Here is a 25,297-nt window from a genome sequence, read left to right as displayed (position 1 = left end):
GGTAAAAAGATTTTTCCTTGTGTTTGAATGGAACTTTTTGTGTTCTAGCTTATGCCTACTATCCCTAATCCTGTCACTGGAGATGACAGAAAAAAGTACCTCTCCATCATCTTGACATACACCTTTAAAATATTTGTAAGTGTTAATGAGACTCCTCTTTAGTCTTCCCTAGACTAAACAATCCCAGGTTCTGCATCCTTTCCACTTAGGAGAGATTTTCCAGTCCCCTTGGTGGCCCTCGACTGGACTGGCTCTAGAAGTTTCCTATATCTCTTATAGTATTAAGCTTGGACAGAGGTCCCAGAGATGTAACTGCAAACATGAAATCTTTATATGGCTCACTATGTGAAAGATCTCATGAAAAGAGATATGTTAGTGTATATAGTCACAGGTACTTTTTTGCCTCAAAATATTATAAAAATAACACATAAATGTTTTCTTCTATTTTTTAAATGTATCTCAAGAAAGTACTCTGCAAGCTATCTGCAGTATTAGGATTGCATAGATATGAAAATGAGACAAAATCACAGAATCTGAAAGGCTGGAAGGGACCTCAAAAGATTGTCCATTTCAGATGGACTGTAAAAAGAGTTAATTGTGTTTTGGTTTATTCCTTTAGAATTAGCCTACTTCTTGTATGGGCCATATACCCCATTTGCATACAAAAGTCTACTGGAACTCTGTGCTTGATAAAATGAAGAGAATTAACCTTAAGATTTTATAGAACTTTCATCTTTCCACTTAAAGACAAAAATATGGAATGGATTCTTTTCTACCTTGCAGTTTGTGCTACCTGTGATTCCCACATAGATCAACATTTAAACTCCTCTTGGATTTCCAAATGACACTCTGAAAGATTTTCATTCACAATTTTATACCACATCTACTGAAAATATTAATAATATATGTTGACTATTTCAAATCTGCAGGCCACATTTGAAATACGTAAATACTATTTTTATTTTGTTTTTCTTAAACAGAGCGATAAACAGTTACTAGTGAGCATGTTTTAAGACTGATTGATTTTTTTATGTCCTCAACAGTAGTATTTCTGCAGAGATTCAATGAATATTTCAGTCTTTACACCCTAAATCTTTATTTTACACATTTTTAGGAGCTTTAGAGTCAGGAATATTTCATTGTTTAGTAGGGACCTGAAGGCAGTTGGAATCTTTGTAGTGATTTTAATGAGCTTTGCATAAACTTTACTTTGCTCTGGGAGAGCAATATTTGTGGATAACAACACAAATTCAGATTTTAGGTGAAAGTAGACATTCAAAGAAGTTAAGGCCAAAAAAGATTATAATAATAATTTCATTTTCCATCCATATAACACAGACTATAATATCCCACACAAATTACTAGATAAAATTATGTGGGAATTGAACTGAACTGGTGAAAATGTAAGATTACAAAAAGGATTGTGAGTCAAATGAAGATAATTAAACTGCTATGAGATGCTGGAAGTGGAACTCCTCAAGTGGTCTCCCTCAAGGGTAGACATTACAATGCATTCCAGGTAATACTGCTATTAGCTAGTGTGGCAGTACCTAGACTTTGCACATATACATTCCAAGTTCTGCTCTCATCTACTGATCCTCAATTTGCAACTAGAAATCATCATAAACATCCAAGAAGGTACTCTGACAGTAGTCCAGATATTTCTGGATGGGACAATTCAGGTTTTTTTGCTTCTTATGGCATCTCCAACAATAACTTTTAATGTAGAAGTAATGACATGACACTTTAGAGCACTCCTCTACCTGAATATTGGCCAGTTCTGGCCAGTTCTTGGCTAGTTCAGTATAAGGTGTGATGTTGCCTAAAAAAAAAAAAAAAGACAAACGTACAAATACCAGGATCACAACCTAATTTTCAGGAGATCAGACTTGGGCTTGTTCAGGCATCTATGTGGAACAGGTCCATGACATATGGTCCTGGAGATTATTCCAGGAGAGCTGGTTGATTTTAAAATATTTTCTCTTTCAGACTCAAGAATGAACAATTCTAAAATATAGAAAACAAATCAAAGGCAGTAGGAAACCTGCATAGATGAACAAGAAGCTCCTGTCAACACACAAACATAAAAAAGACATTTGGTAGAAGTGGAAGCAGGGTCAGGTGACCTAGCAGCAATCAAGGACAGTGTGTGGTTATCAGGAATTAGGATAGGAAAGACAAAGTCCACCAGGAGATGAATATCCTGAGGGATATTAAGAGCAACAAGAGAGGCTTCCATGAGAGTATCAGCCACAAAAGGAATAGTAAGAAAAATGTGGACCTGCTACTAAATGTGTCAGGGAACCTGGTAAAAATGACAGACACAAGACTGAGGTAGTCAATGCCTTTTTCACTTTTAGTACTAAGGTTTGCCTTCCAAGCCCTTGTTACAAGTGAGATGGTGTCATGAAAGAAATACCTTCATTGGAGGGGGATGATGATAGGGAACAATTAAATAAGCTGACCATACAAAAGCCCACAGAAAAGCATTACCAGCAAGTCGAGGAGTGAGATCCTTTCACTCTACTTACTACTAATGAGGCCACATATGGGGTGCTGGGTCAAGTTCTGGACTCACCAGTAAAGGAGAAACATCAACACACTGGAGAGAGTCCAGCCAAGGTCTGCAAAGATGATATAAAACCTAGAATATTCAAGATGTGGGGAGAGGCTGAGAGAGCTGGGATTGTTTAGGATGAAGAGAAGGCTCAGGAGGATCTCAACAAAGTGTATAAAAACCTGATGTGAGAAGTAAAATGGAGCCAGACTCTGTTTAGTGGTCTTGAGTGACAGGATGAGAGGTAATGGGCACAAATTAAAATAATGGTAATTCCACTTTAATATAATAAAAATTATTTTCCCTGTGAGGGTGGTCAGCCACTGCAACAGGTTTCTCAGAGAAGCTGTGGAGTCTCCATCCTTGAATACATTCAAAACTCAACCGGTCAAGGTCCTAGGGAACCTGTTGTAGTTGATCTGCTTTGAATGAGGGTATCAGACTAGGGGATCTCCCAAAGTACCTTAAACCCTCTACAATTTCATAATTCTATGAAGAAAACATGGCAGAGTCATTATCAATGTGCCATATATCACCTCTGAGACATTGTGTGCTTTCATAAAAATTCTACAGCATCACCATACAGCCAAGAGACTGTGTTTTCTTTTTTCTTTGTTTTTTTCTTGTTTACTATGCAATGCTTTAATGCCATGATTGTTTCAAAAGCCTTGCAAAGAGTACAATCACCACCAGAGCCAGCATAGTTGCAATATTTTTGAACAGAAAGTCATTTAAGTGGACCAATGGTCCCCTCTTCCTGATATATTAGTTTTCTCTTGCATTTCTAGATTTGGCATATCCAAGCAGAATCACAACCCTTGACTTTAGCTGGACAAACTTTGGCTTTTTCAAGCAATTGCTAGTGAACATTCCATGGAACAGGGTACTAGAAGGTAAGAGGGCCCAAGATAGTTGGTCTATAATCAAGGATCAATTTTTCCAAGTTCAGGATCAGAGCATCCCAGTGGGTAGGAAATCAAGAAAGGGTTCCAGGAGACTTGTGTGGTTAAACGGGGAACTCTTGGGCAAACTCAAGTGAAAGAAGAGAGTCTATAGATCATGGAAGGAAGGAATGGCCACTTAGGATGAATATAAGACTTTTGTCAGAGGAGGTAAGGAGACAATTAGGAAAGCTCAAGTCTCATTGGAGTTACACTTTACAAGGGAGGTCAAGGACAACAAGAAGGGCTTCTTCAAATAAATACATTGCAGACAAAACTAATGCTAGAGGCAATGTAGGCTCACTGATGAATGAGACGGGTACCCTGGTGACAGAAGATACAGAGAAGGCAGTTACTGAATGCCTTCTTTGCCTTTATCTATACTGCCGGAGACTGTCCTCAGGAGCCCCAGACTCCAGAGGAAGTCAGGTTTAAGGAGAATTTTTGTTTAGTTGGTGAGGACTGGGTTAAGGATTCTTGAGCAATTTGAATGTGCATAAATCCATGCACACCCTATGGGATGCACCCACGGGTGCTGGAGGAGCTGGTGGAAGTCATTGCTAAACGAATCTCCATCATCTTCAGTAAGTTGTGGAGAACATGAAAGGTGCCTGAGGAGTGGAGGAGAGCAAATGTCACTCCAGTCTTCAAAAAGGGCAAGAAGGAGGACCTGAGTATGTACAAACTAGTCAGCCTCACCTCCATCTCTGGAAAGGTGATGGAACGACTTATCCTGGGTGCTGTCTCCAGGCTGATAAAGGACAAGAGAGTCATTAGAAGCAGTCAACATGGCTTTACCAAGGGGAAGTAATATTTAAACAACATCATAGCATTTTATGAAGACATAACCAGGTGGATAGATGACAATAGTTCAGTGGCTGTGGTTCATCTTGATTTCATTAAACCATTTGACACTGTCTCCCACAGAATCCTGGCAGTAAAACTGAGAAAGTGTGGACTGGATGACCAGGTGTGCAGTGGATTGTGAACTGCTTGAAGGAAACAAGGCAGACGGTTGTGGTCAATGGGGCAGGGTCTAGTTGGAGGCCTGTGTCTAGTGGAGTCCCTCAGGGGTCTGTGCTGGGACTGGTATTGTTCAATATATTCACTAATGACCTTGATGAGGGAACAGAGGGCGCTGTCAGCAAGTTTGCTGATGATACTGAACTGGGGGGAGTGATTGACACACCAGAAGGCTGTGCTGACATTCAACAAGACCTGGACAGGTTGGAGAGTTGGGTGGGGAAAAATCTAATGAAATTCAACAAGGGCAAGTGTAGAGTCTTACATCTAGGAAAAAATAACACCACCCATGTACCAGAACAGGTTGGGGAATGAATTCTGAGAGAGTAGTGTAGGGGAAAGGGATCTGGGGGTCTTGGTGGACAGCAGGATGACATGAGCCAGCAATGTGCCCTCATGGCCAAGAAGGCCAATGGCACCCTGGGGTGTATTAGAAGAGCTGTGGGCAGTAGGTCAAGAGAGGTTCTCCTCTCTCTCTCCTCTACCCTCCTGAGAACACATCTGGAACATTGTGTCCAGTTTTGGACACAAGTAGAAAGAGCTTCTGGAGAGAGTTTAGCGCAGGGCCATCAAGATGATGAATGGAGTGGAGCATTTCCCTTATGATGAAAGGCTGAGGGAGTTGGTGCTCTTTAGCTTGGAGGAGACTGAGGGGTGACCTCATTATTGTTTACAAATACGTAAAGGGCAGGAGTCAGGAGGATGGAGCCAGGCTGTTCTCAATGATGTCCAATGATAGGACAAGAGGTAATGGGTCCAAACTGAAACATAAGAGGTTCCAAAGAAACACAAGGAAGAATTTCTTCACTGTGAGGGTGACGGAGCATTGGAACAGGCTGCCCAGATGGGTCTCATTGTCTAGATATATTCAAAACCCACCTGGTCGAGTTCCTGTGTGACCTACTCTAAGTGGTCCTGTTCTGGCAGGAGATTTGGACTAGATGTCCCTTCCAGCCCTTGAGATTCTGTGATTACTGATTATGCTTGAGGATGCTAAATGATTCAAATCTTCCTTGAAACAATTTGTGTCTTAACTTTCATAACAGTCAGGAGCACTACAGCTGATTTGCTAGTATCATGCACTTCCAAGATTTTGTTTCTTCATAGCTAATATGTAGACATTAGAGTTTGGATCAAATTAACAGCTTATTTTGGGGGGGGGGGGGGGAGTTTTTTTCTTTTGTCAATCATCAGAGAAATGGTAAAAGGATAAATACAGTTATACAAGGTTATGAAAAAAATTTTGCCATGTGCAGCTTGGTCCCTTCCACATCCTCCTTCCCTCTGATAGCTGGTCCATCCATTGTGTCTTCCCTCCCTTAGGCACAAGCTATGGTACTTATCGGAATTTGTGAGATATCTGTCAGCTTCAGGACAAACATTTGTGATCAGCAGTGACACTGATGGGGAAAAACAGTCATACTAATATTTGTCCTGGAAATCTTTCCTGTCACTGTATGTGAGGTGGGGAAAATGATGTTTCATTTATCTTCTAATTTGTCCTTGTCGTGAGGCAAATTGCTGAAACTCAAATGGCTTTTTAAATAGTCAAGAACATTCTGATTTTCAGATTAATTATCTTGTAAGTCACTTAGATTTTATGAAATTTTTATATGGATTTCTAAACATGAGGGAGACTAGGATGGGGTTTTGTATTTAGGAGAACAGAACATTTCTTTTGTGTCTATCTAGATACCTAAGTTGCAGCTGTCAGTTGGGTTATGTGAAGGTATTACCACAGGGTGACATGGCACCATCTACTAGCTGAGCTTTGAGAACTAGCTGTGTATATACTCTCAATGTGTAATTGAAATTATGTAACTGTGACTTTGCCTAGATACTAAGACAAAACAAGCTAACTGAATTTACCCAATAATTCCTGTAACTTAAGAGAATGCATTCAGCTGCAGTGGGTCATCTGGCACCCATTACAGATTTTACTTTAGTGGTTAGTTACTGAACGTCAGGCTGGAGGTAAAGAAAGGTTGGAATCTTTTGCAAGTTAGGTTACCTTTTTGCTGTGATGTGTGAAAAAATAGTTGGTCCATGCTATGGAGGTAATGGTTCAGGGCTATATGATACTATTTTAATATATTGAAACAGAAATAGTAAATAAGAATTGCAGTGAAAGCTTAACTTTTGGTGTTGGGCAGATGACAAACTATAAAGCTATATTCAATATGTTACAATACTATTGCATATGGTAACACAAATGTATTATATTGCTATTTAACTGTGTTTGACCTTTTTAGATGTGGTTTGATATTATAGAATAAAATGAAAGGACATAAAGTTTTGCAGAGAATTTATCTAAAGGGCAATTCCATGACAGATGGCATGAAAAAAAAATAGAAAATGACAGGATGATAAAATTTATCAAAAAAAAAAGTAATTAATCTGCTATGGTCCAGATTCTAACAAGAGACATGAGAAAAAGCTGAACACATGCATGAAAGAAATTTACTTGTCATCAGTCCTCCCAACCTCTGAGTCAGTCTGAGTGCTGGTATCTGTTAAGGGGGCTGAATTGAACAGCCTGAGAAAGGTGAAAATGCTGCAGCTATGTGCACCCAGGTTCAACCTTCGAAAAGGCTGAGCACATGTTGCCAGTAGCTGTACGTGCAAAGCACACATATACAACATATATATACTACATGTATACAAATCTGCATAGAAAACATAGGCAGATGAACAGAGCATTGACCAAAGTTAGAGCACTGAAACAAAGAGTTTTGGGCACCCCAGTTCTAGAGTGATAGAGAACTTCTGGAGACAGTCCGATGGAGGGTTACAAGGATGATTGTGGGACTGGAATGCCTCTCATGAGAAAAGGTTGTGAGACCTGGGGCTGTTTAGCCAGTAGAAGACTGAAGGGGGACCTTATCAACACTTATAAATACCTAAAGGGTGGTTGTCAAGAGGATGGGGCCAATCTTTTTTTCTGTAGTGCCCAGTGACAGGAGAAAGAGTAACAGGCATGACAGAATACAGGAAGTTCCACTTGATCATGAGGAAAAACTTTTTTCCTGTGAGAGCTGAGGGAGCCCTGGCACAAGCTGCCCAGGAAGGATGTGGAATCTCCTTCTCTGGAGGTTTTCAAAAACCTCTATTTTCCCATGCTTTTTTCTCCTCCAATCATCTTCAACTTCCTGCTTTATTTTTTTTTCATCTGTAAGCATAAATCTTGGGCAATACCAAAATGTTCTTCTCTTGCATCCAACACTGTGTCCCATATCTCTAAGCAGTAGTCCACCTCAGTTCAAAAGGTGTTGTCTTGTTGATTTTTCTTGATGGATTTCATTCATGGAGAATGGAGATGATGGCACTGGGAGAGGCCCAGACAGGGTGCCCCCTTTCTCTGAGGCTCAAGTCTGGGCACCCACTTGGCTTTGTGTCCTGGTGCTCCTCTGTGTTTGTGGAGATACTCCCCTCTATTTGAGTGTGATGAAAATGCTGTGCAGTCTTTGCACAGAACTACTTTATAATTTCTTCATCTCAATCCAAATTGCATGTTTGCTAAGTTACAGCCTCTATCCATTCATTGTTCAGACTCCCACTGTGCAAGAAATTGTGAAACATTTACGGATTAAGAGTGAACTGATGAGAAGAGATATTGGGTCCTCTTTATCCTTCTTTGCAAATAAAGTACAAGAATAATTTTTTTTTTTTCTGGAATGCACTGTTTTTTACCTTTCTGGAAATTTCCTTTCCTCCTACTTTACAGAGTATCCCATGTATGATGGAGTTTTCACGTTTAATTCTGTTAACTTCAGAGAAAGTTTTAAGTCTCTTGGAAAGGAAAGGAAAGGAAAGGAAAGGAAAGGAAAGGAAAGGAAAGGAAAGGAAAGGGAAAATATCAAGGTATGTTTTCTATAGATCCTTTCTATTCAATTGGATTTGAAAAAATATTTCTAGAACTGAAATTACAAATTTCCTGAGTTTGTACACAAAAGTAAAAGATAATAATCAATTTCTTAAGTTATATCTCCATAGTATATACACTTTAGATTTATAATTATTCCTGTAATTGCTGTTACAAAACCAGCAATTTCTATAATGAATTGAAATATTTTTCATTAAAGAAAGTTCTTAGTGTATTTATTTTTTTAAATTACGTACAATATTAATCGGTTAACATTAAGAAAACCATACTGGAAATGCAAAAAATTACTAGGCAACCTAAGTCTTCATTAAACACTGACATTCTTCCTGCTGGTCAAAATAGTCTTTTATCTTGTATCTTCTCTGTGCTACATCACTTTATACAGACACGTAGATTCAGCAAGAAAATGTGATTGTGAGATATTTCAGTTGGTACCTCTTTATATCCAACAACATTTGACCCTAGCTTTTCTCTAAGAAACAGTATCTTGAGCAACATAACTGATTCAATATGTTCCAGGTCAGAGTTTTTATTACACTCTGAGGCAGCAGTGTCACCTACTAAATGAGTAACATCCTCCTGCACTATTTAAATTTTTGCTGCCATCAGAGCTCTGTCCCAGTGACCTTCTGCATTATAGTCTCTTTAACAGCTGTTTGCAAGAGCTGAAGGTGAGTAGCATGGACTTATGACATAAACTAACCAGATACAGTTCAAATACCTGATAAGAAATTCTTGATTTTAAATAATTGATGGCCAACATATATATAGATATGTTATGTATGTATAGACTTCACATATAAAAAAGTATGTGAAGGACATAGCTCTCTGTTGAGTTCCTAAAGGTAAGCAGAATTTTTTTGTTTCTCACAGCACAGGCTCACACTCTGACATTCAAATAAGTTTTTTTGTTTGTTTGTTTGTTTTTAAAAAGGCTATTTGTTTATTGGTAATGTTATTAGTCTTTCATATACAGGTGATAAAAACACGTTCACAAATGCTGATCTGGTGATCTTGGTGATTGACTAGATAGCATGTCAGCACACATGCTGTATTTATCTCATAATATCAACATGCCGAGGCAGTTCTATATCTAGAGATGCCCCATTCCTCTTCTCCCTGTCTGACTCCTCCATGTAACCAGATCAGTTAGTATTCTTTTATCTATAAAACTGCCTGCCCAGTCTTACATGTTGAATGATTAGATTGAATATGAAAAGTGTCTCAACAGTTCTCTTTTCTCTATTATACAAATGTTTTAAAGTCTCTCTGGAAGGGGAGGATTTCACAGATTTTCACAGTAAATCTTCACAGTTAAATGAAGTTATTCAACAGTTCCTAATGGACACTGTGGAAACTGACGTCATCAGTTCCATTAAAGAACACACAGAGCATATTGATTTGTATTCTCCCTGTCAGCATGAAAAACCCTTGTCCAGGTGAGAATCCCTTTATCTGGCAGTTCAGATGGGAAGGCATAGAAATGTTAGCCAGAAGAAAGTCATGGAGGTTTTTCAGACCAGCCTCTCACTTGAAATTATTGTGAGCACTAGGTAAAGTCATTCTGCGTTTTCTCTAATCAAGGTTTGAAAAGTTCCAAGGATGGAGATAACCTGTCACAGGAAGGCATTAACCTAGTGATTTCTATTTAACTAATAAGTATTTCCTGAAATAGAAAGAATGTTTTATAGAAAAGACAGCAGGACCAAAGCTTCTTTGTGATGATGGTTTTGTAATATCACTGTGTGTCAAACTTTCACATAAACTATATATCTCCAACATAGTCAGTGTATTTTGCATTTAAAGCTAATAACAGGGGAAGAGGTCTTTATATATTGCTTTATCAAATCTCGATTGCTAAATGACACAATTCTATTTACCCCCTACAGAAAAATGTTTAATTTATGAACTTGGAAAGACTGAATATTTTAGCAAGTTTGTAATAATGGTTATTCAAGTTATTACAAATATCTCACACTGATGGCTATGTTGTGTGATTTAGCTGGTATCTATATCATTCTACCTACCTGACACTCTGTTGAATTCTATTTCTTTTTCATGAAATAGATGGGATGTCAGTAGAAGCTAGGTGTCAAAACTATATATTTAACACTTTCATATTTTTTTTAATGTACTGAACTCTGATGTAGTGTTAGAGTTACTGAATGATCCAGTTTCAGTCTCTGAAAAAAAAATAGTCCTCTGCTGCTGATATAGATTTCCAGATTATTTAACTCACAATTTTTCAGAGGGAAGAACTTATGTGATGAAATATTTAACTTTATCTCTATATTCTGTTCATTAGGGTTTACAAACATGTCATTTATTGATTTTATGAAATTTTAAAGGAAATTAGTATTCAATATGCCAGAAGAAAATACTTAAAAAAATGAAAAAAATGTGAATCTTTCTTCACCTCTTTTGCTCCCATGTTAAGGAAACCACTAACATAGGCACAATAGATTGCTTGCTTTGTATAACCATTTTGACTGCTTTATGGAAAGGCCTAGATTATGCAGTAATGAATAAAAAAGCTGACAGGAGAAAAAGGCACAGATAAAAGAAACATAAGGAATCTGTAACACCAAATTTTAATAAGATTTTAAAAAAAGAGAAGCTATATGAATATGTGGCATTCTTTTGACATTTACAGTGAACAAACTGGTATTTTCTTAGTTGTAGAAGACATCAGAAATATTCTGAATAGAAGGGAAGGCTCACAATAAATTTACTAAAATAATATATTTTTCTGCAAAAGAGATTACTACAGGAAAATCATGGTATAAACAATTTTAAGTTCTATGTATTATTTCTGAAACAATTAAAAAAATCCATGGCTATATATTTTAGCAATAAATTATAAGTGATTTAAGAAGAATTTCAGGACAAAAGTGATATCCAAAATAAAGCTAAACATGTGAAGTCATTATTTTAAAAGCAGAAAATGCTTGCCCTATATGTTCCTTTTTTATTATTATTTGATAGCAATAATTTTTTATGAGATTATTTGTACACAGAAATAATTGACAGGATGTGCAAACTGATGAATTTTATCTGTGACTCACTGACTTATCAATGTTAATTGGAAAATATTTCTGTACAACCAAAACTACAATATGCTTATATCTACAACTGAGTAGTAAGAAAAATCCCTTCACAAAAAAAAATGCTTATTTCATATATTTAATAAAGGGTGTATTTTCTATCAGCGAAGAGATCATGAGTTAGATTTTTTTACTCTGATTCAGTAAGGTACATAAGCCCACACATAACTTAAGTAGCATTTTAAGTCAAATACAAAGAGAATAATTTGGTACTTGGAATAGGATATTTAAAGGCCAATGTTAAAAAAAAGACTCCATAAACCTTTATTCCAAGTTACCCTATGCCATACAGAAGAATGGACTTCTATGAAATGCCTGAGTCACTCTAAGGGCTTGTTGGCCCAAGATAGCATTCTTTTTCTCTACTTTACCCTTTCCAATGCTATTCCTGGCCCTGCAATCTCATGTGTACCCTTTTTCTAGCTCCATCAAATCTGTTAGGTAAGTTAACCAAACAGATTTTTTCATCACTTTTTTTACACTGAATCAGTTCTCTTCCTGCTTAGTATCAGTCAAGTTGAAGTGCTAGCAGAAGGGACTGGAAGCTGAGCATGTAGTCAAGGAAAGGGCAAAAGAAGAGGTACACATTTAGACTGGAAATGCTATTGGTTGTAATTCTGTTCTGAAATTCAATAGATGTCTTGTTGTTCAATTTAAAATAACCTTTAGTAACTGAATGTCATCTCCTAAAGATACACCAATGCTGTTCCCTGGTTTAATAGGAAGAAGTAAAAGCAGAAAGGAGCAAGCTATCTGTCATCTTTCAATTAAAAGGGAAAAAAGAAAAGCTTTTGCAATACCTGACGTAATTACTATAGAGCCAGTTGAAGCATCTACTTACAGAAGTCCCAAAGGAAATTTAAAAAAAAAAATCAAACTCAAATATTTTGACAGGGCAGACTTCTCACAATCTGATTACTTACAAATTTGTTATGTTATGTTATGTTTATTTCCTTGAGGCAAACAAACACATTTTTTAGTACAGGTACCCAAAGAAAAAAAAATAGGATAAATTTATACAATAGTTACAGTAGTGAGAATACCCTTTGTGTTTTCAGCAGGCGTTTATCAGAGATGACACTTTCATTTTAAAGACAGAATGATGTACAAAACTACAATAAAGAATAGTCTGGGATAGTAGCAGGGAAGAGTCAGACTGATGCTGGAGAGAGAGGAGAGGAGAGGCGAGGAGAGGCGAGGAGAGGAGAGGAGGGGAGAGGAGGGGAGGGGAGGGGAGGGGAGGGGAGGGGAGGGGAGGGGAGGGGAGGGGAGGGGAGGGGAGGGGAGGGGAGGGGAGGGGAGAAGAAGCAGTCCTGGTTGACTGGGGAGGTCCCATCTGATTAAAAGTCAGCCAATATAACACCCATATATCAGAAGGGATGGAAGGATGATGGAAGGAAATTACAGGTCTGTCAGTTTGACTTCAGTGCCTGGGAAGCTGATTTAGTGGATCATTGTAAGTTCTATTGTGCCACTTATGCAGGACAACCCCATGACACAGTCATATCACAAACCCGTGTCATCTAGAATGTCAGAATGATGTTTTTTATCCCTTTTCCACAGGTGATAAACACCACCACAGAGAATACATAGTTTATGTACGAAATGATATGATACCAACATGTGAGCATATAAACTAATATTGTGACCAGCAACTTATATCATAAATGTACACATTTGTTTTAGCCCACTCTGTTCTATTTCAGCCCTGTAGGTCCCATGTTAGATGCCAATTAACACCGTGGTTTTGCCCAGCTAGGAAAAAGGGAAAAAAACCCCATGAGAGTGCTTACTGACTCCTCCCCCTCACAGCAGAATTGGTGTGGGGAGAATCAGAGAAAAAGAAAAAACCCTCATAGGATTAGGTAAGAATAGTGTAATAGAACAAAATAAGGTAAGGAGGAACAGTTATAACAATAAATGAGATACTATACAAATAGAATGATGCATGATGCAGTTGATCACCACATGGGACCTGACCCACTGACAGCTCCAGACTGGCAGTCAAAAACTGCAACCCTGGAAGAGGTTGCTCTGTCCAGCTCCACATCTACATACTAGGCATGACATCAGTATGGTATCAAATACCTGCTGGCCATCTTGGGTCAGCTGTCCAGGCTGTACCCCTTCCTAGTTTCTCATAGGAGTTAACTCTATCCCAGCCCAAACCAGGACACCCTCCTAGGCTGGACAGGAGATGGAAAGTACAACAAAAGGCTCATGGATTGAGTTAAGGACAGATCATTCACCAGTTACATTCACTAGCAAAGTTGACTTGATGTAAGGAAAATTAGTTTAATGTGTTACCAATCATGTCAGACTAAGATAACAAGAAATAAAACCCAATCTGAAAAATACCTTCCCCCCATCCCTCCCTTCTTCCCAGGCTCAACTTCATTCCTGAATTCTCTACCTCCTCCCCCGCAGCAGTGCAGATGGACAGGGAATGCAAGTTATGGTCAGATCACCACATATGTCTTTGCTGCTCCATCCTCTCAGGGGGAGGACTCCTCACATTTTCCTTGCTCCAGTGTAGGGTCTCTTACAGGGAGACAATCCTCCAATGTGAGTTTTTCCCAAGGGCTAACATTCTTCTATGAACTGGCACAGCAGGGGTCCCTTTCATGGGGTGCAGTCCTTCAGGAATAGACTGCTCCTGCGTGAGACCCCCATGGGATCACAAGTCCTGCCAGAAAACCTGCACCGGTGTCTCCTCTCTCTAAGGTTACACAGATCCTGCCAATAGTCTGCTCCAACATGAGCAGTGTGAGAAACTGAGAAGGCTTTGACACTATGTAAACACTGTTCATCAATATCTAAAACATCAGTGTTATCAACTCTTCTGCTTACAAATCCAAAACAGCACCATACAAGCTAATATGAAGAAAACTAAATCTATCCCAGCCAAAATCAGTATAGATTTGCATGAAATAATTGAATCTAGCAGGTGTGGCAAGAGTTTGGGGAACACTGAATCTATTCCTTCTCTGGCAGGAGCTACAGTTTTTTACCTCCAAAGGCCTTAAAGGCTTGTCTATTGCATCTAGCTGAGGCTCACAGGCTGATCCATAGACCCAACAAAGACGGTACTGTGGTTTCCTGGAAGACTAGAACCAATCCATATTTGTATTTGAAATGTATTTAACTGCTGATAATTACTGTTTTGTAAGAGAAGTCATCTCAGTAACCCACAGGAATGTTTCCTAATATGCTTCAGCCAAAAGGTGGTGATTTAAAAAAACAGATGTATCACTAAAGTGTTTAGGGAGCCATTGTATGAAGAGGTTATATGGAAGATTTTAGAGGCTGGTATATTTCTGACACATGAAAAGCAATGGAACATAGAAATGACTTTTAGAGTCATTTAACAGACACAGAAGAGGACTCTTCTGATTGTCTATAAGAAAATGAGGTGAGAAAGTTCTAGGGTTTGTTCAGTCATTGTTTTTTTAAGTGAGTGTCTTCACTCTCTGGCTTAGCCACGTAGGTTAGATCAGTCATGGCAGTTTGCTCTACTATTGCATATATTCTGCATTATAGACATTAAAGACCAAAAAAATTAGGGAAATGAAATCTGAAAATATGAGTTGATATCTGAAAATATGTTGATAAATGACATTCACTAATTTTTATTGGAATCAATAACAAAAACAAAAGTGAGAAGATAGTTTTTCAATATTAAGATATTTCTTTATTATAATATACTTACTGTTCAGAACAACTATTTTTCACCAGAAGAAATGAAAGCTAGTCTTTTTTTCTACCCCCAGATATTTTAATAACAAATGAGACTATAGGACTTTCAAAGATCACATATTCAGTGCAAATTAAGACAAATGAAAACAATATTAATATATCTTCTGCTTTAGGAAAAAAATGTCATAAGATTTCAGTTTACACCTTTATAGTTTTCCTCTGCAGTAGTCTCCATCAAAGTATAATTTCATATGTCTTTGGGAGCTGCTGTCAGACAACATCTCAGAACACAAAGAAACAGCCCTAGAACTGTTGGATTTTATCATGTTTGCTTTGTTCACCAATTAGAGGATTTTGATGTTATCAGGGCAAAAAATATTTAAACAATAACATCTAGACTACTGAAAATACAGACATTTTTATACTTATTTTTATGTATTTTTAATAGATCCTAATACATTTGGTTTTGGTTTTGTTTTTAAAACCCCAAAACAATGGCCAGAATAACTCCTTTATTTTTTCTGGAGATACTCTAGCTTAGAGTGATTAAGATAGGGAAGGGGTTTTGTTGCTTTTGTTTTTTTCTTTTTACCTTGCAAAATACTTTGCTTAGAACAGGTAAGCAAATCTATCGACATTTTTGCTCAAACTGGGCGGTTTCCCACAGCTTCAAAGTAAGTTGGAGAAAAAGTGAGCTGGCCAGAAAGAATCAAAGAAAGAAACAAAGACTCATTTGTGACTTCCATGACTCTTTTTTTACCAAATAGTGTGCAACAGATTTGATTCTGTTCCTGTATCAGCAATGTTCTCACTGGATTTAGTAAGCATTGAAGCAATATCTGCATTATCCTTCCAATCATAATTAGCATCTGTGTTGCTTTCCCACTGAACAAGAGTCTTGACATGATGACATAGGACCTGGAGATTATTATTTTCAATGAAATAAAATTGCCAATGCATTTCATATTACTTTGATTTTTATTCAAAGAATCACAGTATCACAGAATCTTGAGGGTTGGAAGGGATCTTATTCTACTATTTTAATAATGTAATGCTTCTCATTATTATAGACACTCTCATTTAAAGTTTTTATTTTCAGTCATATATATTAGATGTGAAAATTATATTATGTATTTATTTATATCATATTATAAATTTCCATATCTTTTCATTTATATTTCTATTCATAAAGTGAGGAAAATAGTCTTATTTAGAATAAGTTCATTTTAATATAGAACAAGACACGATAACAATAAGTTTGATGAGTTATCACAAAAGGAGAATATATTTGTGACAGTGTGTGTTAACTTCACTGCCTTACAGAAAAAGATTTAGCTTGAAAAAAATATGAGAACATCTGTATTGTTTTTTAGGCAGAGAAAAGCTCTGCTACCAAATTCTTAGGATTATCTTGCCTAGGAAAGATCACTTATATCACTTCCATTCTGCTTCCAAGTCTGTACTAAGAGCAAAGTATCTTTAATAGACCACGAAATTCTGGTCAACATTTGCTGAATTTTACAAGCAGCAAGTTATTTTTACAATAAGGAACAAAAGAAGAATAATAGGCACACTATCATGTTCAGTAAAGATCTTACTGAAAATCAAGAGTGATATAATAACTCATATTCTCTATCTGATTTTAGTCTATTTCTACAAAAGAGGAATGGATAAATATTTGGGAAAAAATGCAGTTTAAATGCAGCATGTTTGAGTGCTTTCATTTCACACTGAGAAAAAGACTAAACACAAAAGCTGGAGGTGGTGGAAGAAAGTTCAAAAAGCAAAACAGCATTTCAGTCTGACTTTTATCTCTTTGCTGATTTTGAAGGTAGTCTGCCTGTTCAAGCAACACAGCAACACACATGAAATCTGCAGCCTTTGTGCACAACTGTGGGTTTACAACTGCAGGTTTTCCATCTTTTATTTTCCAATTTAGCTTATTATGGGAAGAAAAGCTATGTAAATGTTTTCTGATAAGGTTCAAGAATAGGTCTGTTTCCATTTCTTGATAGATACTGAGCTCAAGGTCACCTTCTGGATAATAAGATATGTGACCTTGTTTAGAAACTTTCAGTGCAGGCTGATCAATGTCACGTCTTGAAGAAGATGAATTGTTAACAGTGAGATGACTACCATAGCTTTTCATGATATCCTAATTATCAAAGCTTATAATTAAGTTCAAGCACAATAAGACAATGATGTAGGCTTTTACAGGGCTTCCAGGTTATACGTCACAACTCCATTAAAACAAGTTTTAGAATTAATATATATTTGTGTTTATTATATTGCTGAAAGTTAAAAACTTCTACAATAGTGTATTCAGAACTTTCACAATACAGCAAGAAAATTTAGAGACACAGTTCAGTGTTAAAATATAGCTATAACAGCATTCAGATGCATCGCTCTGAGCACAATACAGTTGCAGAGTCTAAACTATGCTTTTCCAAAACAAAAGCATTCTTTCAAGAAGCAATTTGTCAGCTAACACAAGATAGTGCGATACAATTGGATCTATTTTTCTGTTATTGCAGTATTTATGTGAATGTATTCCACAGGAAAATCCAATTCAAAAGCTACATGAAGTAAAAATGCAGCTTGTATTTAGAAAAAGTGAGTCCTTTCGTGTTTCAGGAAAAACTAGTTTCCATATTCTTTCAGCTTACTGACCAGATCTGTTTTCTCTTGAACTAGTCTCTTGAATCTCACTGAGTGACCCAAGGGAAGTGAAACATTACAGTTCAAAGAAACATAATACTGCTACAGTGTGCTACTAGCCTCAGGCATGTATCTGCTCCTTTCATACTTATGTAACAGCTAGGTTTTTCTGGGAATCAAGAATTTAGTCCCCTAAATACTGCTTTTATCTGGGTTGTGGGTTTGTTCTGTACTTTAAAAAAATTCAGAATGTACCTAATATTTTGGAAGATTTTGACTATATTTTGAAGAAAGTTATGTTCATAGTTATAAAAATGAATAAAATGAATAAAATAATCCCACAGAAAAGCGACATCTGCAAAACCTCCTTTTACTCTAGAGCTATGAGACATGCAGTTGTTATTCCTTTGTCACTAGTTAAAATACTGAACAACACAGTTACAATTACATGCATTTATGTATTACAAGAAGAGTCAATGAAAAATAATTGTATACTAACTTAACCTCTTTTGCAAAGCTGTAATGAGACAGACGCAGTACAGTCTGACAATAAAGAACATGAGAGGTACAAGGAGGAGGCATGCATTACAGGAAGCCTGTGAGCAGTAGGTAGAAATTTGGAGTAGACTGAGGGTTTGAGAAACTAGTGACAGGGCTTAGAAGCGAAGGGACTTGGGTCTGATTGGGACATAAAGGCAACTCTTTAGACTCTGCAGGACAGAGTGAGGTGGGAATGAAATGAGGAAGCAGTAGTGAGAGGTGAGGGATCAGTGGAAAGAGATAAGTGAAGAGCAAGACATGAAAGCTAGAAGGGACAGCAAGAAAGAGAAGTAGTAAATAACAGGGAGACCTTGGTTGTACACATATTGACAACTACTTTTCCCAGGAACCAGGTCAAATCCAGTGAAATGTTTCTGATCGACTTTTTCAGCCTTTGAGTAAAGTTAATGGCACTAAGATAAAGCATTGTAAATGTTACCACTTTCAAATTCAGGGAATACAGGCAAGATTCAAATCCAGAATAGTAAAGATATTCCTCTTTATTTGGAGTGGATTTCCTGTGCTGATCCCACACGATGAAATGATCCAACGCTTCCAAAATGATGAAAAGATAATCAAGCAAGGTGTTCTAAGGGCCAAGAAGGTCACTACATACATGTTTGGAAAAATCAAAGCAGAGAATGTCTAACAAGAATATTACGTATAAAGAATTCCACTGCATCTTTCATACTCTCCCAGCTACTGAAATGCACTAATTTTCTTGGCAGATCAAATTTTCTATTGTAGAATTTTGTGGCCTTGCTATTTTCTCCACAGATCTATAAGGATAAGCAAATCTTTCAACTATATTGTTGCTGCAAAACTAGTTTAGATCAAGTTAGAATGAGGGTCTGTGTGCAGATGGTGGCTCAGTACGTGTGCTCATGCTGCACAACACAGAAATCCACTTCATTGCATCCAACCAAATGTAATTATGAGTCAGGATTTTTTGTTGGTTTGATTGTTTGGCTGTGGTTTTCTTTCTTCAGGTACAGCTTATGAGATATGGCATCACAGGATAAAAATACAGCTTCAGGGAAGCCCGTAAGATTCTCTACTCATAATAAGATTTTACCTGTGTTCCTTGCAGTGATCTTTCATGACTTTTTTGGGTCTAGAGAAGATTCTTCAAGTTACAATACTCAGAACAAAAATAGAAGCTGCTTTAACTTTCACATAAAAATAATTCTGTCAAGGTTTCAGAGAAAAGATGAAAACATGTAAAATATTACTTTCATATAATCATAGAATAGTAGGTTTGCTTATATATGTATAATCTTTTTATAAAATTTCATCTTGAATATTCCTCTATTCTGAACTCTGAGTGTAGATTCAAATTTGTGTAGATTCAAATTTTAATCACGCCATTTATACTACAGTTTTACTTAAGTAGAATATATTAAGTAAAACTTAAGTGAGGACATTTTGGAAAAAATATCACCAAGTCCATTTTCTCATTATTTAGCTACTGGTTCCTAAAACTCTTCCAAATATATTCAAAATGTGCACAGAAACAATTCTTTAGAGACCTGCAAGAGCTCTGTATTCTAAGTTGTTTTTTCCAATATCAAACCTTAACTCTAAGCACATTAAGAGGCAAATGATATTTTAGAATAAAAAGCATAAGTGTATTGAGGTAAATATATGTTGTGAGAGAAGTCATTAGTAGTTTTCTCTATGCAAAAAAAAAAAAAGTCTTTGGTATTTTAAAGTAATAGTTTCTTCCAAAACTGTTAACTGTTAAAACAATATTTTTTTTTCTTTGTATGTTAACAAAAACTTGCTGCTGCTGTGGTTGTTGCTCCTTTTTTTTTTTTTCTCTTTACATAGAGCTAGCTACTTGTTTGACAGATGACTGCTGAGAAGGATAAACATTAAGGGAGCTAATGGCTATCTCACAAAGCGTTATATGAACCTATAGAATTTTTTCAAACATATGAACTTAGGTAATATATACTACCAGTGTATACTTGTTGAGTATTATTTAGTACTTGGTATAGCCAATATACAATAGCTGTGCTTTTGCTGCTGTCAGCTATAACCATATAAATCATTTATTATTGTAAGTATTTTGGGCTTCATTCTTTTTCACTATGAAAAAAAAATCAATGCACCCATTATTTTCCATTCTCTCTTGTACATAGAAAAAAACACAAAAAGATAAGAATTAAATACTGATCAGTATTTTTGGCTTCTGCTCTCATGTTATTCCTTCTAAAGAACAGTAAATTGAAATTATGCTTTAGGGCCTTATTAGCATATTTAGGAGGTCACCTTTGGTGGCCTTTTGAATGAAAAATGTGCAATAATCTGTGATTTTTTTAACACTTCAGATGACACACTTTCTGACAGTAATCTGTCATTTTTCCTCCTCAGTAAGTACCTCTGAAATATTCAGCTTGAGAATAAATGGAAGGGAAGCAAATTCCATGCTATTACAAGTGAAAATATGAACTCAAAAAATGTTTAAAACATAATATTTGCAAAAAAAGGGAAGTTATAAATAAGCTTGTTGTGGTTATTTAGTCCTTTCTCAGTCCTAGTGTATGAAAAAGGAACATGTGAGTTTCATGTATTTCCAAGAGATTTTTCATTCGTCAATGCCATACAGCAAGGAAGGATTTGATCTGCTGTATGTCTGAACATACGACACATTATGCACTTTTCTCTGAATTCAGAGAAATAAGAGGTCTACCTCTCTCTAGAACTATGGGAAAATTGAGCTTTCGAAGAGAAATAATGTTTTACATAACCATAGAATCACAGAATTACAGAATGGTAAGGGTTGGAAGGGACCTGTCATGATCATCTAAGTCAGGCCCTCTGTTAAGGAAGTGCCACCTAGACCAGGTCACACAGGAATGCATCCAGGAGGCTTTTAAAAACCTTCTTCCCAGGGCAGCTTGTGCCAGGGCTCTCTCACCCTCACAGGAAAGAAGTTTTCCTTAAGTTTAAATAGAATTTTTTGTGTTCTAGCTTTTGTCCATTACCCCTAGTCCTATCACTATAGAATAAAGTGTTGCCCCATCCTCTTGATTTACACCTTTAAAATACTTTTAAGTATTAATGAGATATCAGTCTCCTCCAGATTGAACAGCCCCACTTCCCTCAGCCTTTCCTCATAAGGAAGATGCTCCAGTCCCTCGATCATCTTGATGGCCCCGCGCTCTCAAGAAGATCCCTGTCCATCAAGCTGGGGAGTCCAGACATAGGACTTCAGATGAGGCCTCGCCAGGGCAGAGGAGAGAAGAAGGAGATCCCCTCTTGATCTGCTGGCCACACTCTTCTTGATGCATCCCAGGAGGCCATTGGCCTTCTTGGCCACGAGGGCACATTGCTGGCTCATGGTTAGTTTGTCATCAACCAGGACTTCCAGGTCTCTCTCTGCAAAGCTGCTCTCCAGCAGGTCAATCCCCAGCCTGTACTAGTGCATGAGGGTGTTCCTCCCAAGATGCAGGACCCTTGTCCATGTTAAACTTCATGAGGTTTCTCATGAAGTTCCTCTGTACTGAAAGACTTTATCATCTTTAAATGCCTCTTCCCTTATCCTTCAATATTTGTTCTGATTATATAAGATCTTCTACATACTTCAAAGAAAATTTCTTTGGTTTTCAGTAAATTTTAAAAACTTGACTTATTCTCATGAAAGAAAATAGACAGAAGTAATTTTATTAATAATTTAATAGCAATTTTATGTAAGGTGGGCTCTTAGTCCTGCAATGGGACTATATCACTAACGAGGCATCTAGTAAACAAGGGTCCATTTAGGGAAATAAACTCTAAAAAAAGTGTTAGGGAAACCATCTTTAAAAGATAATCCTGTAATTCAGTGAGTCCTCATAGATGAAAAAATAGATGAAATTTATTTTTGCCCTTTGTCCATCTTTGACCTCCTGTCCATGCTTGCAAATTCTCATTCTTGCAAAGTAAGATACAGAAATGTGTCTTGATCCAACCATATAAAGACCAAGTGACAGTAATTATAAGTAACTACAATTAAGACATTAAACTATATTGTTCAAAATTAAGAAAGCTAAGAAAGTATAACTAAAAATGAAAAGTTCCTGAAAAACCTGAAATCAGCTGAAAACAGACTTTCTACTTCAACTCCCAGAAGTAGATAGTGAAGACACATTTATTTAAAACTTCATAATATACATGATTGTACAGTTATCTGTTTGACATGACATTCAAAGAGTCAGAGTTTCATTTGGATAAATAGATTGGGAAAGAAAGGTTGTTTCAGGAAAGTCTGTTTTCAGTTCAGATAAATTGTCCTACCAAATATTCTATATTGACAGGCTTATGAGAAAAGAAAATATGTTTCTGAGTTGAGAGTACAATTGGGAATGGATATTATTTGTTTAGATATTTTCATATCAGCTGGCAAAGCTGTAAGTTCTGAGACTTCATTCTGCTGCTAAGAGTAACCTAGATTATAGCATGTCTGAGTTGCTGAAGTATATATTTTTTCCTAAGGTATGAATTGTGCAAATAATAGAAAAGTTCTTGTTTCTTTTAAACTGCTGTACAAGATTCTGTGAGAATGCATTGTTCACTAAATCATTTTCCAGACAAATCAAAATAGTAGCATTGTTGTTCACTCTTTTATCTCTCTTTCTATTTATCTCTATAAACCACATTTATCTTCTGTGTTTATTAACTAGAAAAACAGAATGAAAATGTAAGCATTTAAAATTTATAAAAATATATAAAATTCTGGAATTAGTTTTGTATGGTCACTCTTAATCTTATTATTTGCACATTATGATATACCCTTTCATAGTTTCATCATGTGTTTTTAGCAACAATATTACATGACTAGGAGAAATATTTATTTGTATTAGTTATATTACTATCATAAAAAGTTCTGTCATAATGACATCTACCCTTAGTTACAAAAAGATATTATTATTCTCTGCATAAACTGATATGTGAAGGAGTAAGATACATCAGAAGTAGCTTTCAAAGATGGACACCAAGAGCTGTAGCTAGATAAAACTTTCAGAATCATTTCAAGGTTGTTGTAGGATACATGGCACAGAGGGCTTATCCTCATCAGTCTTTTTCTGATATCTGTTTTCTCCTGTGTCATTTTCAATGTGTCCTTATTCCTGATATTTTTCATGTTTAGACCAACTCCTCCAGAGCAATAACTACGAAACAGTTTATTTAGCCTACCCTTCTAGTCACATTTCAGTGATCTCCTTCTGGCTCCTAGTTGTAAATCTTTTTAATAATTTATTAGTTGTATATCTCTTCTAAGTTTCTTCTTAACTACCTTCATCTGACCACAGCTGAATCTCCCACTCAAGGCTATCCAATTTTTTGCCATATTTGCTCTTTTCCTTACTATCTCTGCTTGTTAGGACCAACAACATGATTACAGTGTGTTTTCAATGTGTTCCAATTCACTGCCCAGTCCAGCATGTCAAGTTGCACTTGAAAGGCAGGAATTTAACTGCTCAGTCCCTCGAGAAGATATGAGAGCTGTGATCTCTCCATTCTTCATGATATGGCCAGTGGTGCCCAGTCCTTCACAGAAAATGTAACTAGAAAGGTCCTCACAATATTCCAACCAGAATTCAGGGTCTATATCAAATGAAAGGCCAGTAAAACACCGGGTAATAAATTTTCTCTACCATACATTGCAGAAAAATCCATAGTAAAACTGACATTTTTTGACACTATTTGTTTTTTTATTAGTACAGACATTTTTTGCTAAAATAATTTAATCTTGCAAAATATATACTTTTATAATTCAAATAACCTTTAGAATATGAGTTCCATGTGAAATTAAATTCCAATCAATTCCCACAGCTGCATGTTGTGATGACACACATGCACACACATAATAAGACCATGTAGGGGGAAAAAAGTACTGGGAATTATTTCAATTACATTGTCTAACATCTATATATCAATAAATTATCTTTCTTGCATGACATCTGAACATTGAAAATTTCCTAGATCTCACAAATTGATTTAGTTTTGCTTAAGTAATATTCACCTAACTACATTTGCTAAGAACAAGCTGCATTTCTTTAGCAATAGTTCTCTAGGAAGAGAGTAACTTCTAATAAATAACCAGACCTCTAAGACACATGTAAACATATTCTGAAATAAAGTCTCAACTCTTTTCTATCATTTCCCTCATTACATAAAAAAGTCCACCAGTAATGAAATATGGACGGTGAGAAATACAGGTGGAAATCTTTCAAATGCTTTTCACATAATAAGTGAAAAATATTGAAAACAAATTAAAAAAAAAAAAAAACAAGCAGATCTGACATATTTCTTGGGATAAGACTGTGCAGTAATGTGGAAGGCACCTCATGGACTCTGGAAGAGGATTTGACAGGAGTATTTAACAGCACTTTCCACATGAGATTTGGTGCTTTTAGCAGTGTGCTGAGTGGAAAAAAGATTCAAAAATCATCTCTTGGTCTTAAGACTCTGTTATGTGTAACTGTCACTCTAAATTACTTCTATTTGCTTCACATGGAGCAGCTGAAAGAAAGATAACAAGTACATGTTAGGACTTCATAGATGTTTTTGAACTTACTTTGTTCTAAACTTATTTTCACAGCACTACCCTGCAGCCAAGGACTCCTCTGTTGTTGTTTTATCTATCATGGACTGCAAACACAAGCAAGTGAAGACATTTAGGGAGAGAGGTAATACTTTTTTGACATCATTTAAATCCAACTGACAATAATCAAGTCACACATTTGCACACTCCTCCTCATCTCAACAGAATAGGGAGGAAAATCTGGAGGAAGAGGTAAAGCTTTGTGGGTTGAGATAATGGCAATTTAACAGAACAACACAAGAAGAGAACAAGCAACTACAATGACAGCAAAGGAATACAGAATACTGGGATGCCCAAGGTAAC

Source organism: Colius striatus, chromosome 2 (assembly GCF_028858725.1).
Source record: "Colius striatus isolate bColStr4 chromosome 2, bColStr4.1.hap1, whole genome shotgun sequence".
Taxonomy (NCBI): Eukaryota; Metazoa; Chordata; class Aves; order Coliiformes; family Coliidae; genus Colius; species Colius striatus.
The sequence above is the reverse complement of the archived record's forward strand: the minus strand, read 5'-3'. Positions refer to the sequence as shown.